The 15,572-nt window shown below is 43.7% G+C and overlaps 1 protein-coding gene across 4 annotated transcripts in view; it reads left to right on the forward strand.

Annotated features, from left to right (window-relative positions):
- Nucleotides 1–15,572, forward strand: part of IL1RAPL2 (interleukin 1 receptor accessory protein like 2) — a 333,232-nt gene that overhangs the window by 71,860 nt on the left and 245,800 nt on the right. Inside the window, exons 2-3 of one of the 4 annotated variants that reach the window (XM_054289713.1) lie at nucleotides 4,680–4,724; nucleotides 6,320–6,443. The exons of the other annotated variants lie outside the window; for them this stretch is intronic. The gene's annotated coding sequence lies outside the window, so the exon portion shown is untranslated. The remainder of the gene's footprint in view (nucleotides 1–4,679; nucleotides 4,725–6,319; nucleotides 6,444–15,572) is intronic. 4 annotated transcript variants of the gene reach the window in all.

Consider the following 15,572-nt stretch of genomic DNA (forward strand, 5'->3'; position numbering starts at 1 on the left):
CTTCCCTATAAAATCTTGTATTATCTGCAGGTTTTGAAGACTTCTTTTTCTAATCTGGGTTGCTTTTTTTGTTTTGCTCCTTAAATAGAGATTTGAGAAAATGTGAGAGTATTACTTGACAACCAAATTATGTTGGAGTGAAGCGAGTTGACTTTGTTGCGTGGAGCTGCATCAGCTGATCTTCTGGCAAGGCACAGTTCAAGATGAAAGAGTGAAAAATGCTTTATATTTAAACTGCTGGGGAAACACTGGACATGGCCTGGTTGTTATAGTGAAGTTATCTTTAAACACTGGTGTTTAATAGAAACACATTCTTCCTGCCATCACTTTCGGTTTGGTTCAGGAATGTATTTTTACATGAACCTTGCATGTCCCCACAGTCCTGGTGTGCTCTGTAGGATGGACTCAGTGCAGGGGCTGAGCTCCTTTCCAGTGAGCACAGATGTGGAGATGGGTTCCCATTGTTTGCCTGGTTCACACTGCTCTCAGTGTGAGGGACCAGATCAGTGCTGCTCTGACTGGGAAGGGCCAGAAGGGCTCAGATTTGGGGGTTTGGTGCTCAGCACCCCCTGCTCCACTGCCCAGCCCTGTCACACTGCCCTGCTCACTGACAGTGTTTGTGCCACTGGAGCCATGGGCTGCTCTTCACCACTGGGTTAAAGACAGAGCCAGTGTTCAGGGTGTGCTGGAAATCCCATCCCTGCTGAGAGCAGCCTTCTCACCACTTACATGCTTTGGTTAGTGGGAATCTGGCTATTCAAAGCAGCTGCTCCAAATGTTTAAAAAGGTACCCTGTACAAAAAAACGTGTGCTGTAAATATTTAACATATTAATTATTTTTGTAGTTAATTTGTTCTGTTTCCTGCAGAGTCCAGTTTTTTTCCTTTTCTGGAACTTTGATGTGTCTTGCATTTAAGAGTATCTTCTTACTTGTACATGTGCTGCAACCTAGAAATACACACATGAGAAATTAGTTTATAGATGAGCAAGACTGGATTTGTGTATTCTGCAGATCTAATCAAAGCTCATTTTAATAATGTGATTTGTCTTAAATTTTCTCCCACGTCTAAACCTTTAGACTTTTCAATCTGCTTACCAGTCATTATAGGCAGATTTCTGTATGAATAATGCATAGTTTTGCTTTAAAAATCAGTCTACACAAATCCACTTTATTTTCACTTTTTATTGATTCCAACCTTGGTGGCTTGCATACATCAGAAATTTCACAACTTAAAAATGTGTCTGTCCCTACAAACGAGTCATTGATCAAAAAAGGTTAATTTGACTGACTCCCTTGAATTTTTCATTGTCTCTCTTCTTTGTTTCTGTCTAAGTAGTAAAAACAATTTCCATTTAGAAACTTCAGTTTTCAGAAGAGTAGAGTTTCACTTTCTCTGCTGAATGTATGGGCATACAGTGTATTCATAGAAACAATTCAGAAATATAATTAATAGAAAATTTGAACCCACTGCAGCAGTTTATTGCTGTAAGTATGCTCAGGTTATGCTTCCATTCCAAAGAGATTCATCTGTTGCTGACTGCTGATATTTAATTCATTATAAGGTTAAGCACAAGAGAATTTGATATTTTTGGAAATGGTAAAGGAAACATTTTTGACCTCTACTAATGAAATTGCCATCAATTGTCTGTTTTCTGTTTTCCCCTCCTCTCCCCTCGATCTAATTTGTTTTTCCTGTTGAATTTCCTCAACACTTTTCTTCCCAGGCTCTCTGTCACCTCACTTTAATTATGTTTTTGCTTTCTGAGGTGGATGTAGGAGGGCCCCAAATGCTGACTTGGAGATAACAGTGGGAGCCCCCGTGGGCTCTGGGCAGCTGTGGCTCATCCTGGTGGGCTGGGAATTCCCTCCTGAAGTCCTGGTGAGCTGTGATTGTGGAGACAGGGCTGCTGCTGGGTCTCTGCTGACCTGCTGTGATTGTTTGTGATGGCTCAGGTGTAGTCTGGAACCACTGTCCTCTGATTGTATGAATTAATGAATTTAAAATAGAAAACTCTTCTCAGCTTACACAGATCTCTGTTTTACACTGGCAGCAGCCCCTTCAGCCAGGTTTTCCCACTCTCCTCGGAGGTGAGTGACAAAATCTGCAGAGGAGCTTTGCTGGAGGTATGGAAGGTTTGGGCTCATGTTTCCCTTCAGGGTCCCTGGTAGGAGGTGAAGGAGAATTTCTGCTGTTATTTTAGGAAAGGCGATTTATGTAGAATTTCTGCCTTTCAGCAGGGAGTTTGTAAAATTCTGTGTTCCATGTAAGATCTTCAGAGGATGTGGCAAAACCTGCTGTTGCAGAAGCAGCCCCTTCCACAGGGAAGAGGGACCTGGTGGGCTCCATCTGGGAGCAGTGGGAGCAGCTGGGCTCCCCTGGAGCAGTGCAGATGCTGCTGTGAGTAGAAGACAATGTCCCCTTGCTGCTGCTGCTGCATGGGTGTAGACACTTTTTTGATCATGCTGCCTGGAGAGGCATCAATCACATCTGAATTATTTGCTGCTTCAGACGTTTTATTGTGCAACACCTGTTTTTCTCTAAAACCAGGCGCTGTGTGATCTGACCAGAGCCTGGGGGGAAGCACATACTGCCATGCCACTTTTATGTGCTGCCAAACCCCTTCCAGTGAAGGGCTTTAAAGCAAGGCTGTCAGGAGGGCTGGCTGAGTGACAGAGGAGCTGTGCTGACCACTTGTGAGATGCTTGGCTAGCTGTGAAATGCCAAGGGGTTGTTGTCCTCACCTCTAAGTTCTGTAACTCAAATGTGTGCCATAAGGACCCTGGCTCTCCTGAGGCAGCTTTAATCAATATACAGATTCTTTCACTGACATCAGGAGGCTCAGCAACATCAAGGAAAGCTCAGGCAGTGTTAGAGAAGCACAGTGGGATGGGGGATGATGCTGTGGTACACCAATGCTGAAGGAAAGATAAGCTTTCCTATCTCAGTCCATCTGGGGCTAGACTATTGTGATGAAATACCAACATGTTTGCAAGCAACAGCTGTGTGACAAAAACCTGTTTTCTGTCTGTCAGGCTTTGTTTTCCCTATAGAAGTGCTCTCATGTGGCTCTGGCTGAGATGTCCCCATGGTTGTGTTGTTCCCTGTTTCATGGGTGAGGGGCCAGGGACCTCCTTGCCCCACAGCCCTCCCAGCACACAGAGCCTGGCACTTCCCTTGCTGCTCCTTCCTCTCTCATTGAGCTTGGGCTTGCAGGGGCTGGCACCTAAATATGCTCCATGCAGCCTGGGGCACCTTTGCCACTGATGAAGGGGATGATTTAAGCAAAAATGGAAATTGTTCCTGTCCTTCCTGTGGTAGTTTCAGCCCTTCTCCTGCTGTTCCCTTAGTGGGTCAGTGGGTTCTTCGGAAAGCAGAGCCTGAGCTGGCCCAGCAGTTGGCTCTGTGCTGAATGAGAGGAGCTGCTGGAAACCACCCATCCCAGTAGATGATGTCTGCTTTGAAATTCTCCCAGCTGCTGGGCCCTGATCTCCTGGCTGTGTCTGTGCTGAGCTGCCAGCCTGGCACACAGCCTGCTAACGTGTCCTAGCAGTGCAGGCTCTCCCTGCTTCACAACTTTATAGCCTTCCTATGAAACTGAAATAGCAACGTGGATGTATTTATTCAAAGCATCAGGGGAAGAGGCCTTTAGCAGCCTGGCTGGCTGTGTGACATTTACCTTCTCATGTCTGTCAGGATTTTCATTGCTGAAATGAGGCTTGTGAACAGCTCCTCTCAAGACTGCCTCTCAAGACTGCTTCTCCAGCCAGGGCTGAAACATTGGGGGTGCTGGATAATGATCTACTGAGCTCATTTTATTAGTGAGACAGTGTCCTACATATTTGGGACACTTCCATGGCCTGTTTGTCATCATTCCTCATCTCATGTCTTTTGGTAGTGTAAGATTGACAAAAGAATCACATAAACATTTGATTTCATGTACTCTTTCTTAGGACAGCATTTGAATGAAAAGTTGGTGTTTATATTGAGTCCAAAGTTTTTGTTTTCCCCCCTGAATTAGGCTCGAAGACCTGGATGTAATTCCATGAAGACTTCAAAAGACAAAGATGTCCCATCTCAGTATTGGGATTATTTATTTATTTATTTATTTATTCTGGCAAGGTCAAAAAGATGAAAACACAGGGCTGGATTAAAACCTTTGTGTTATAAGTCACATTCATGATTTAAGTGGCCTCAGTGTGTAGGGAATGTTGGATTTGAGGCTCTCTGATGGGCCCTCCTGCCTGTCCCCAGGTGGGCTGAGCAGGAGAGGCAGAGCTGGGCTCAGTAAGTGCCAGAGAAGATGGAGCTGGAGCACTCAGGGGGTTTGTCCCAGCTGAAGGTGCTGCTGTTGTGAAGCACAGGAAGTTTGGTGAGGCATAGGAAAGCCTGGGGTTTAAAATGCTCTTTGGTGAAATTTCATGGAGGATGCTGCCTTACTTTCTGTTCAATTTGAGTGCATAGGTGACGAGCACAGCTGTAAAAATAGGGGCCAGGAGAGAATGACTAGGAGGATTTATTTATTTTTACTAACATATGGGAGTTTTCTTTGCTGGTTTTGTTTTGCTTGTTTGTTCTGGTTTCAATATGAATCTCTATCATCTCAGTACTTGAGAAATCTGTGCCTTGGAGATGTGATCAACAACTGCCTGATGTTGCTTTCTCTTTCTGCTCTTCTAGAGACTACATGGAAGTGCAACATCATACTTATTTTCTGACATTATAGTAAGTTTTATTATGGTTTCTTCCTGGATATTGCTCCTAGCATTGGATGGGATTCCTAAACTGGAAAAGATATTAAAAAAAATGAATGTAGGGAAAAGGCAAATAAAAATAAGGAATAAAGCTTGATACATACATTTAATATAATTCTTGTACAAACTTAGTTATTTTCCTTAAGCACTGGCAAGGTTTTTCCAGAGGAGGGAAACACTGCATACATTTTATTAGCACGTTTGTTACCCTGGCCTTTTCAATCTAACAGCAGAGTGTAGCCTGGGGGAGGGTGTTGCAGCTTATCTTCTACTCTTTTGACACCTTGTGCAAATTAATGACAAAGCCCCACGTAATGTGCAAGTGAAAATGAGGTTTTGCTGGTACTTGAAACCCTATGCTAAAACTCCAAAATGAAAATTCTCTTTTCTTGAGCCCCATGACCTAACCCTCCCTTCTCTGAGCAACTGGGGGAAGGTGGGAGAAGAAGAAAGGGAAGGGGGGGAAAGGAAAAGTAATTTTAAGTTTTGAGATTGTGACTCATTATTCTTTAGCTCTCTGGAATGCCACGAGACTTTTTTAAGCATCCGTTATTTGTCACTTGGCAGAAAGAGGCTGATAGCTTGAGACTTGAATTGTCATTTTGTACATAACACACTGACAGATCCATGCAAAAACAAACCTTACCAAAATTACATTTAAAAATGTATAAAGACACCAAATAAACTTTACAGAGAGCTTGCCAACACTATTCTGAATTCTGTGATAAAAGACAGGACAGAGGGAGCTGCTGGGATTGTGCCTTCTACATTTGCACTGATTTTTTGTGCCTGCTCCGGTTGTTTTCTAGTTGCTGTCTCCTAAAAGGGAATGGGCTTTTCCTAACATCAGGTAGAGGGAGGGAACTTGTGTTTTGGCTCTTTGGAGGCAGAACAGAGAATCCAACTAGCAGGGAACTGCTTGAAATGGGGAGTGATCTCCCCCATTGAGCAAGGTGTTGTGTCAGTAATTTGCTGTCAATATGTCTCTGAATTTGAACATGAATTTGCTTTTGCATGGCAACACTTTTTCTAGTCTCTATCTACACACAGTTGGAGGATTGGCTTTTAATTGCATGAATGTTTGGACTCTTTAAGAAGCTGCTTTCAAAATGATCTTTTTCTAACAGGGGCCAGCCAAGGTATTTTAGCACAGAAGGAAGAAAGCTTCCTCAAAACTCTTTTGTCAAAGCAGACCTTGCAATGTGGGGCAAGATAAGGAAGGGTTCCCCTCACACATTTCTTTGCCCAATGCTTGTATGAAAGTGTCAAAATATTATTTTGTGTAGCCTACCTGTGCATTGTATTTTTGACCACTATCAGAAGGAGCTTTACTTTGTTCTGTAGCTCTCCATGAAGTATCAGAGCCCTTCTCCTGGCACTTTTGTGTGCAGTTTTTTGCTCTGTAATTCTCCAAAGTTTTCTTGCTTGCTCTGGGTGGCTTTTGCAATGGTGTGATTGATTGCTTGGGAGTTGAACACTCCCATGAAAGTACTCAATCCACTAAATCTCAAACTGAAGCTGTGCTTCAGTGACAGTTAATTGGGAGTTATTTATGTTTTTCTGCAGGCAATAGGTACTATCACTGTTTTCCTTGGAGGAGCATTTAAAAGATTCAGAGATTGGCTCCCTTCTACACTAAACAACATTTAAACATATTGAAAAAATGGTTCCTGTTCCAGAAGCTTTAGAGGTAAGTTATGTTTTTACCATGAAAAAGCAATCCTGAAAATAAATACTGAATAACTATTTCAGAGGAGCCAGGGAGAAAATTATTGGTTATTCCAACTACTTCTGGATAATGCATTGCCTTGAATTTGAAGGGAAAGAACTTACCTGGCCCTGTTATCAAGGGTTGCACCAAGCTGAATATTTTAGAAAAGTTCTGCTTTGAAGTGAAGCTGCAGGTACACAGTGGTAGGCTGTATTCCCTGACTTGACACGCTGACCCTGACTGGGGAGATCCCATGGTAACTCTTGGAATATGTATGCATGCATATGAGAGAAATAAACAGAGCTCTCGAATTTCAAGAAGAGAAATCACTGTATCACTGCTTTCTCTCTGACCTTGAAAGGTCTTGAATTATTAAAGAGTCTCTTAAAAGTGCAACCTAGTTTCTAAACCCTGTAACTTTAAAATGGCATAACCATTGTGAAATTTAGTTCTGGAACCATTTAAGCAATTTTTTTTCCGCATTACTTTAATTACAAAAATTGGATGTTTCTATTGCTTTAGAATATTTTATCATTTTAATTAAAATTAATAATTTTATGTACACTGCACTGCTGTGAATTCAGGATACCAAAAGTTTTAACAGCTCCTGATACTCTTGTGAAAATATCCTTGAGTAGCTGAAATTCTGGGGGATTTTCTCATAGCTGAGTACCACCTGAGTTAATTACATGCCTAAGTTATAGAGGGGTCTAGGTAGCTTTTAAATACACTGGACTTCAAAGGTATTGTTTATGTTGCCTGTGAGCAGAAAGCAGACTCCACTGTGAGAACTGGGGCTGGACCAAACTTTGGGCTGCTTAACAGAAACACCTACACTGGGCAGCTTTGACTTGAGCAGATTTTGAAATGATGATCTAAGGATGGCACCTCCATCCTCTTCCTAGGGTTAGAAGTTTTCATACAAGAGAGATTTCCCATGTTTTTATATGATGCAGGTGATGTGTTGTAGTTTTTGCTCCACATTTTTCCTTGATACAGTGAAGTGGAATCAGGGCTACAGCTGTTTATAGCTTACTATTTTATATCCCATTTATTAACATCAAAGAAGTGGCATGTCTGCCCAGTTCCTAGATTTGGGTTATTTTATGTTCTCTTGTGCATAAGGGAGTTTTATATGCTGTAGGAGAAACTTGCAATGGAAAATTCATCCAATCCTCTCCTCACAGGTGTGAACCTGTGTCTGTGTTTCAGCAGGTACCAGAAAATGCTTTTGCTACAGGAGTCATTTGCAGGCTGTGGTCAAAGCTGAACCTTGGCTGTGGCACAGCTTTAGGTCTTGCAAATCCCTTTGAGTTCCATCTAACAGGGAGGCCTTTGAATTCTGGGTTATTGTCAATGTTTACAGCAATGTGATTAGAGCCAATTAGTGACTTGTGCTTTGTGTGTGCTGTAATAACAGAGATGTTGTTTTCCCACTTTGCTGAATGGGCACGAGGCAAAGAAACTTTCTCCTGACCCTGAGGAGGGAGGCTGTAGATAAACTCCCCCTGCTTCAATGCCCATCTCTCCCTGCTGTGCGGGAGTGTCCAAGGGGAGCAGGGCTGGGAATGTCCCAGTGTGCTGAGAGGAGGAGCAGGGCAGCTCTTTCTGATGTGTGTGTGGGCCAGGGTCTGTCCCTGCCTGTGCTTTGTGGCTCCACTGGAATCCTGCAGGGCAGCATTTGATGGCTGATGTGATTTGCTGGGTGTGAATACAGATGCACTTACTGCTCTGTAGCTTGTGAACATGCAGAGCTGCTTCAGCAAAGGCTGGGGGAAATGGGGAGGGGTGGGAAGGAGCAATTAATTTTGGCCTTTCGGGAAAGCAGCATCCTGTCGATTCTGCTGTCATCACATGCAGTTTTTCTCCTTGTGCATTTGTCACAGATCAAGTCCTGCTACCCACTTTTAAATGTAATTACTGTAAATGAGGCACTCTCCAATTCCAGGCTCTTGCACCATGTCAGAGCTATGCAAAAGTTCTACAGGAATCATTCCTCCGTGTCTCAGGGACAGAAATGTTGCCAAGAAGCATAAACTATCACTTTTGTTTCCTCCATTTTAATAAAACAAAGACATCTTTCAAAGTTAATTTCAGAACCTTCTTTGTTGTCAGAAGTAATTTGGTGGCCTCAAAGGGCTGAAAACCCTATCCCCTGGATAGTCAAATGCACTTTTGGATGTTTGTGATGTGTAAACAGACAGCTTCCAGCCTCCATGCTCTCTTTATCTGCATCTGTAGAATAAAAACAGTGTGTGTTTTAATTAGGAGATACAGTTAAAGCTGTTCAGGGATGAAAAATTGACAAGAGACCTGCTTGCAAGATGCACGTGCCTCTTTTTTCTGACATGTACTCATGAGCACACCCTTGGGGAGCAGGAGCTCCAGCTCTGTCTGTGGGGCTGGGGCTTGGTGGAGCTGCTGGCACTGAGGGCCCAGCTTAGGGGTGGCCAAGAGTGCAGGATTCTCCCACTGAAGGATTCCCCTGCATCTCTGCTGATGCTGGGGACCAGGACAAGGCTGTCCTTTGTTGGCAGAGATGGAGCTGGAGCAGGCAGCTCCACCGCTGGGGTCTGTAATGAGAATTGCAGAGCTGAGGACTGTGGCCCTTTCTGGTGGGAAGTGCAGAGCTCTCCCTGTGCAGGGCTGGTGGGTGTCCTGCAGCCCAAGTGTTGGAGGGTGTGCAGCTCCTGGGAGAGGAGAGGCAATGCCTTGTGGCTCTGGACCTGTCCCTCCTAAGCCTTGCACAGCAAGGGGAAATAGCAACAGTTGGTTTCTGCTCTGTGAGAGGAATTAAGCATAATAACGTGTTAGCCTAGACTGCTACCTGCCAGAGTTAGACAGACTCGAGGCTGGGATAAAAAAAGATTGTCATCTGAGTTTTCCATCTGGATGAGGCTGCTCAGTTTGCCTGCAGCCCGTGTGTCTCTGGGGGCTGCGCACAGCGATGCTCCGGGCCCGCAGGGAGGCGAGAGCAGCGCTGGGGCTCCTGCGGGAGCGCGGCCGCCTGCCTGCAGCAAACTGAGCTGTGCAGCCAAACAGGCTGATGGAAACTGCCTGGAAACACACACACTGACCAAATGGTGCCTCTCCCCCAGCTTGCTGCTCACAAAGCTCAGGTGATTTCAGATGCTGGATAGATTTAGAGAAAATGTTCTCGTCCTGCTTGCTACTGGTTTAAAAACATTCTAGAAAGAAAATGAAGTGGCAGTTGTAAAGTATCTGGCATATTAATGCTAAAATGATATGACCAGAATCCTATAAAAAAAGGATTTCTGATTCTTATCTAGAAATTAAGCTGTATGCAATTATGACAAGACCATTTAGCCTTTGTCCAGTCTACCTGTCCTTATCTGTTTAGTCAAGCTTCCCTGAACAAACTGCTTTTATAGCAAAAACACAAAATGTGATTAGCAGAGAAACAGTATTTATTCTGATTATCCTCCAGTGGCTAGACTATTGCAAGAGTTAAACCTCATTTGCATCTTTCTGCAAACAGATGTGGCTGTAGAGAGCTGTGCTATTGCAGACAGCAAGGCTATAATGTGTAGGGTGTGTGGTGTGTCAGCTTTCTGATCTGGCTGGTTAGGCTGATAATTTCCTGCCAGTTTATAACAGCCTCTGGTTGTTTGATTGCAAAGGGAAAGGCACTTTGGGGCTTAGGTAGCAGGGGAATTGATTTACCCAAATGTCTTTCATCTGAGTGTGATTTGTTAATTTTAGATTTAAAGACTATGCTGGTCTTTCATTTATCTGCTTCAGCCTATGGTTTGCTGCCTTGTATGTTTTATTTTTAACTGCAAGGTTTTATATCCATATTAATAAGTCATCCAGGAAATATTGTAGCACTAAATAATCTGCATTTTCAAGTGAAATAATTGTCAGAGTTTGCACAAATAAAACAGTCTGGTTTGCTCCAAGTGACACAACTATAACAGAGCACAGTCCAATGGAAGAGACAGTCTTCAGAACAGCTTTTCAAGGATTCCTTATTGCTTTGCAATGCATTTTTTTGTGAAACAGGAAAATTACTTCAACTTACAGCCCAACCTGGTCATTATCTAAAATCACTGAGTCATTTTTAGTCTCTTTTCCTCTTCCTAAGTAGCTTTTTGGATGGGCAGCATGGAAGCTGCTAACTAAATTTCAATTTTTAGGAAGGCCTTTAGTCATATAACTAAGGGTGATAAAAATCCTATTTAATGGGGAATACTCCTTTGCCATGGGCTTGATCAATAAATTAAATGGGTTAATTAAGTTGAGCTGTCAGGACCAAGGACTGTCATGAAGTCAGGCCAGCAGAGTTGGCCATTTATCAGAGGCAAAAGTTTGTCAAGAAAAGGCAGCCTTTAATGGGTTATTCTGGAGTGCATGCAAATGAGCAAGTACCTAAAAAAATCTAGCAAGGAATGTCTGTCATCTGATCACAGGCAATATTAAAGGAGGTTGATACGTCTCAAAGTCATTAAATTTGCTTATCAAACTCCTTACTGGGGATTTTTGAACTCCAGGTTCTGAGGAGATGAATTGGCTTGTGAGTAATAGTCTTAGGTATTTCCATTTTTCACTCTTCACTGAGAAATTCAATTTGTTTTATGTTTTGAGATACATATACACACAGACAAACATATACCTATATATGTATGAAGTGGTTTAAAATGCAAGCTTATTAAAAATAGGAAAGCTTTTATTGCTTTCAGAGCACTTGGAGGAGTTGTGCTCTGCTGGTAGAATTCAGTGCAGAGGTTGGAGGCAGACCAATGCATTGCTGTCATTTCAGCTCAGGAAACTTCCAGTGTCATTTGTGCCTGGCTCCGTGTGCTGCCTGCAGGAGAGTCCTGTTGGTCCTGGGCTGTGAGGGTCTCACAGCTGGGTGCTGTGGAGGAGCCTGATGAGTGACCCAAGCTGTCTTGGACATCACTGGAGAGAAACATCTAGCAGAGTTTCAGTGCCCACTTACTGAGGTCAAGAGACAGAAAGCCATAGGTGCTCCACATCTTTAGTTTTTCTTTGTGTTCCTCAGGCTGCAGAAAGGTGGTGCAGTGTTTCCCTGGCAGCCATGGGTGTGGTGGCTGATGGAGCCCTGTGAAGCAGTGGTTCAGGAGCCCCTGAGGCTGGCATGGTGTGAGCAGCAGAGCAGCAGCAGCTCCTGGCTCTGCCACAGCCCCCTCTGGCACCACGTGCTCCTCTGCGGATGTGGTGGGAGGGAGCTGCTGTGTGCTTCCCAATGTGGAAACTGAAGCAGTGCATATAATTGCATCCAAATTGCATCTCTGTTTTGGTACTTCCAGTTTAGCTCTAAAGCCCTGGCCATATGGATGCACTCCTACAGTCACTCTGGAGGCAAGCTGAGAATAAAATGAGCTGTGTGCAAGTGCTGCAAGCCTGTGTAAATGAAACCTGCCTGACAAACCAGAAACATGCCTTTTTGATGTATAACAAAAATAAAAATCTCTCAAGGCATAGAACTTTATGTATGTTCAATTCCTGTTGATTAAATAGTTCTCAGCTCAAAACAGCAAGAGGGTGAGCCAGGGATGCTGGTACCAGGGCAGTGATTTATCAGGAGATATGTGAAGGTGACAGTGCTAGAAAATGTGCCCAGCCATGTGGGCAAGGTCAAAGTCTTCACTGTAGTTTGGAGATGTTGTGGTTTGACACTGGCCAAACTCCAGGCACCCACAAAAGTTGCTCACTCACAGTTCCCTGCCACAGCTGGGAAGAGGAGAGAAAAAAATTAATGAAGGGTTCATGAGTTGAGATAAGGACCAGGAAAAAACACTCCAGGGGCAAAACAGGCTCAGCAAATAGAGGTGCAAATTGAATTTATTACTAACAGAATCAGAGGAGGATAATGAGAAATAAAATAAGCCTTTAAAACACCTTCTCTTCTCCCAGTCTCTCCCTCCTTCCCACTGACAGTGCAGGGAGCACAGGGTGTGCCTGACGTGCACCTAGCATGGAAGAGGATGAAGATGAGAGACTGTGATTGGTGATAACTTCTGGATTGCTTCCTCTCCCTGCTCAATGGGGCAATAAAAATCCCTGTCCCATGCTGTAGTCTTGCGTTTTGTCTTGGAGACATGGGAGAAAAGTCAGAAATGCCCCCAAAAGGCTGAAGTGCCTCAGGCGTGATGTGAGCTGGGCTCCTGAGAGGGTAATTTCTATGTGACACTGGTCTGTGAGTTCTAGATGAACATTTTAAAAATGGCTTTGGAACTTCAGCTGTAGGAAAGCCAGGCTTTTGTACCTTTTTTTTCTTAAACTATTATCAGCAGCTGTGAAGTGATGCAATCCATATGCCGTATGGAGCACCTATATATAAAAATCTGACATATGGATGTTGTGAAGTTCTCGGAAGATTCCACATGCCTTAGATCACCCACGTGCTAAAAACATTCTGTTTGGGAATTAGTTGTTGAGATTTATGTTGAATTCCCATAGTGAAACCAGGCAAATTGTGCTGGGAATATTTGTAACACAGAGTCAGGTCTGAATTACTCTTTTTGGTCCCCAGCGGAACACAACAGGTTTTGGGAAGTATGAGTTTGGGGTGAATGTTTTCAAGGTGTCTCTGCAGATAACTTACATTGAATTTCTTAACCATTTGGATCTGAACTGTTTCTAGCTTGTGGTTCCTCACTGTCATCATCTGCCCTCCCCTAGTTGGGGGTCTCTGTCTCCATGGGCAATGTGGGAGGGGGAGGATGAGGCACAATGTCACTGAACACCTGGTTTCTCAATTAAGTCTTCAGGACTTGCAACTCAGATGTGTTGTTTTGCTGCATGGATACTAAGGCAACCTACTGGCTGCTGTTTCTGTGGGACTTGAAGAAGGTAAGGCATTCCTATGGATCCAGAAGTTAGTAAAGCACACACTTTGCCAGAAGCTTCTGCTTTTGCTAACAGTGGCTTTCCATGCTGCTGTAGCTCATCATGTCAAAATGTTTATCTGGAAGTTCTCCATGGCTAGCTAGCATGAGTTGGCCTGACTTTTTTTTTTTTTTTCTTTTTTAAAAATCTTTTTTTATCCTTTGAGATGGGAATCCACCCTTCTACTGCTGATTTGGCTGGCTGCACTAACCTCCCTGGGGAATTCGCCATCAGAGCGTGTGACTGAGCAGCAAGGTGGGCATAAGGCATGGTGGGCATGTTGGCTCCACACAGATGGAGGCTGAGGATTGAGTGAGCAAATGGTAAGGAGGAAGGTACATATAAACTGAAAAGACTTTTCAGTTTTACTCACTGTTTAAGAAGCACATAGCAAGTGCTATAAAAATACAGACGAGTAATGTGTAGCTGGTTGATCCTCCCCTGGCCTCAGCAGAGGCAGACGGAATTGGACCCATTTATCTGCTGGTTTTGGGGCTTGTTCAGGGTGAGTGTGGATACAAACTCTGCTGCTGCACAAGGATCATGACCTAGGGAGAGCTTGGACATGCTGTGCCCCCACATGTTTGTACCAGTTCCTAAAGTTTTCATGCAAGACATCTTAAATTGCTGCTGCCCTGTCTGTCGACTTTGTTCTTGTGGAATGGCAGGGGATTGACAGTGATTTGGATCCTGCTTTCTGAAATGCTTAGTTCAGGGCTTTAGTGGTGCAGTGATGTGGAGTAGCAGCAAGCAGCACACTCTGGAGCTTGGTTATTTAGGGGCCCGTGTTACAGATGTATGTAAACCCCTTTCTCCCCAGAGAGATGTCAAGGTGAAGTTAATTCCACTACCAATAAATGTTTGTTGTAATGTGTGAAGCAATAGCAGGAGAATGAGCCTACAGCATGTGCCTGTACATCACTTTAATTTGTAATCAACCTGGAATGATTTCTTGTTCATAGCTGTGTCTGTGTTATTTGCACGTGCTGTGCTACAGTGGATTCCACTTGCTTAAAATCCTTGTCAGGGAAGAAACATTTTTCTGGCTTTTATTTGCAATGAAAGCTGTTCCCTAGAGTCATGTCAGCTGCAGAAATCCAGACCCCAGCACAAGTGTCTGCATTAAAAACTGGGCTTTGGGCTCCATTAAAATCCTGTGACTGCACATGTCACAAACAGAGACAGGCAGTGCAGCAGCACAGGCACTTGAAAGATCCTGCTTTGAAACCAAGGGGCTTTTGAAACTGTGGGGCTTTTGAAACTGAGGTTGCAACCCTGGAGAAAAGAAACAGCTATCTCCTCTCTTTGCTTCTTCCAGCCTCTGTCAGCTTCTGACTTTAAATTTTCTCTGAAATTATGCACTTGTCTCTTGGTAATCTTCCCCCATATTTTAATTGGGGATGGCAGGTAAGGCATAAGGTCACAGAACTGGAAATGACCTTGTAAAACTGAGACAATGGAGCCAGAAAATGGCTCTCCAGCTAAAACTGGTGATAGCAACTGCCAAATTTTTGGGAATGTTTGCAAACTGGTGATTAGATCAAGCAAAATTACATAAAACTTTTGACCTTTGAATATAAACAGGGCTGGAGGACTCTGAGAGGGGAATGGCAGGGCTCCAGTAAGAGAGATGTGTATCATGACAGTGTAGTCCACACTGTGTAGGCAGCAAAGCATGCTGATGGGTTAGTGCTTATTTTCACATTTAAGAGAAAAGTACATGTCCTCTTTCTTTTTGTACAACATATTTCATGTGTTTATATGTGTGTGTATACGTGTCACCCCCATGCATAGGTGGGATGCATGCCCTTCATTGCCTCTAAGACAAGGGTTGGCTTGCTTGCTCTGGACAGTTTGTATAGATGGCACATTGCCAGGATGTAGGGATGCTTTTTATTTCTGTAGCAAGCCCTGTGGCCACCACTTGTTCAATATTAAGTCTGTTTTCCCTCAGCTCCTTCTGGAGGAGGGTTGGAGCAGTGTTTTGGTTGGTTTTGCTGCTCTGTTGTGGTATGGCAGCAGGTGTATTGGTTATTTAGGGATGCTCAGTCCAAGGGAACTTTTGAAGTGCAAGGGTTTAGGGTTTATGGTAAGGTCACAGATCCTGGGGGAATTAATTAATCAGATCAGCTGATGAGAAGTGCTGTCCCCTGCCCTGGCAGGTAAATGTGTGCTCTGCTTTTAAGTATGTGAGTAGTCCATGTTGAACCTGGATTAGAAACTGAGATTGCTTTT

The sequence above is a fragment of the Melozone crissalis genome, unplaced genomic scaffold, assembly GCF_028551555.1.
Source record: "Melozone crissalis strain CALT ecotype California unplaced genomic scaffold, PUWL_Pcris_2 ptg000068l_1, whole genome shotgun sequence".
NCBI classification, from domain to species: domain Eukaryota; kingdom Metazoa; phylum Chordata; class Aves; order Passeriformes; family Passerellidae; genus Melozone; species Melozone crissalis.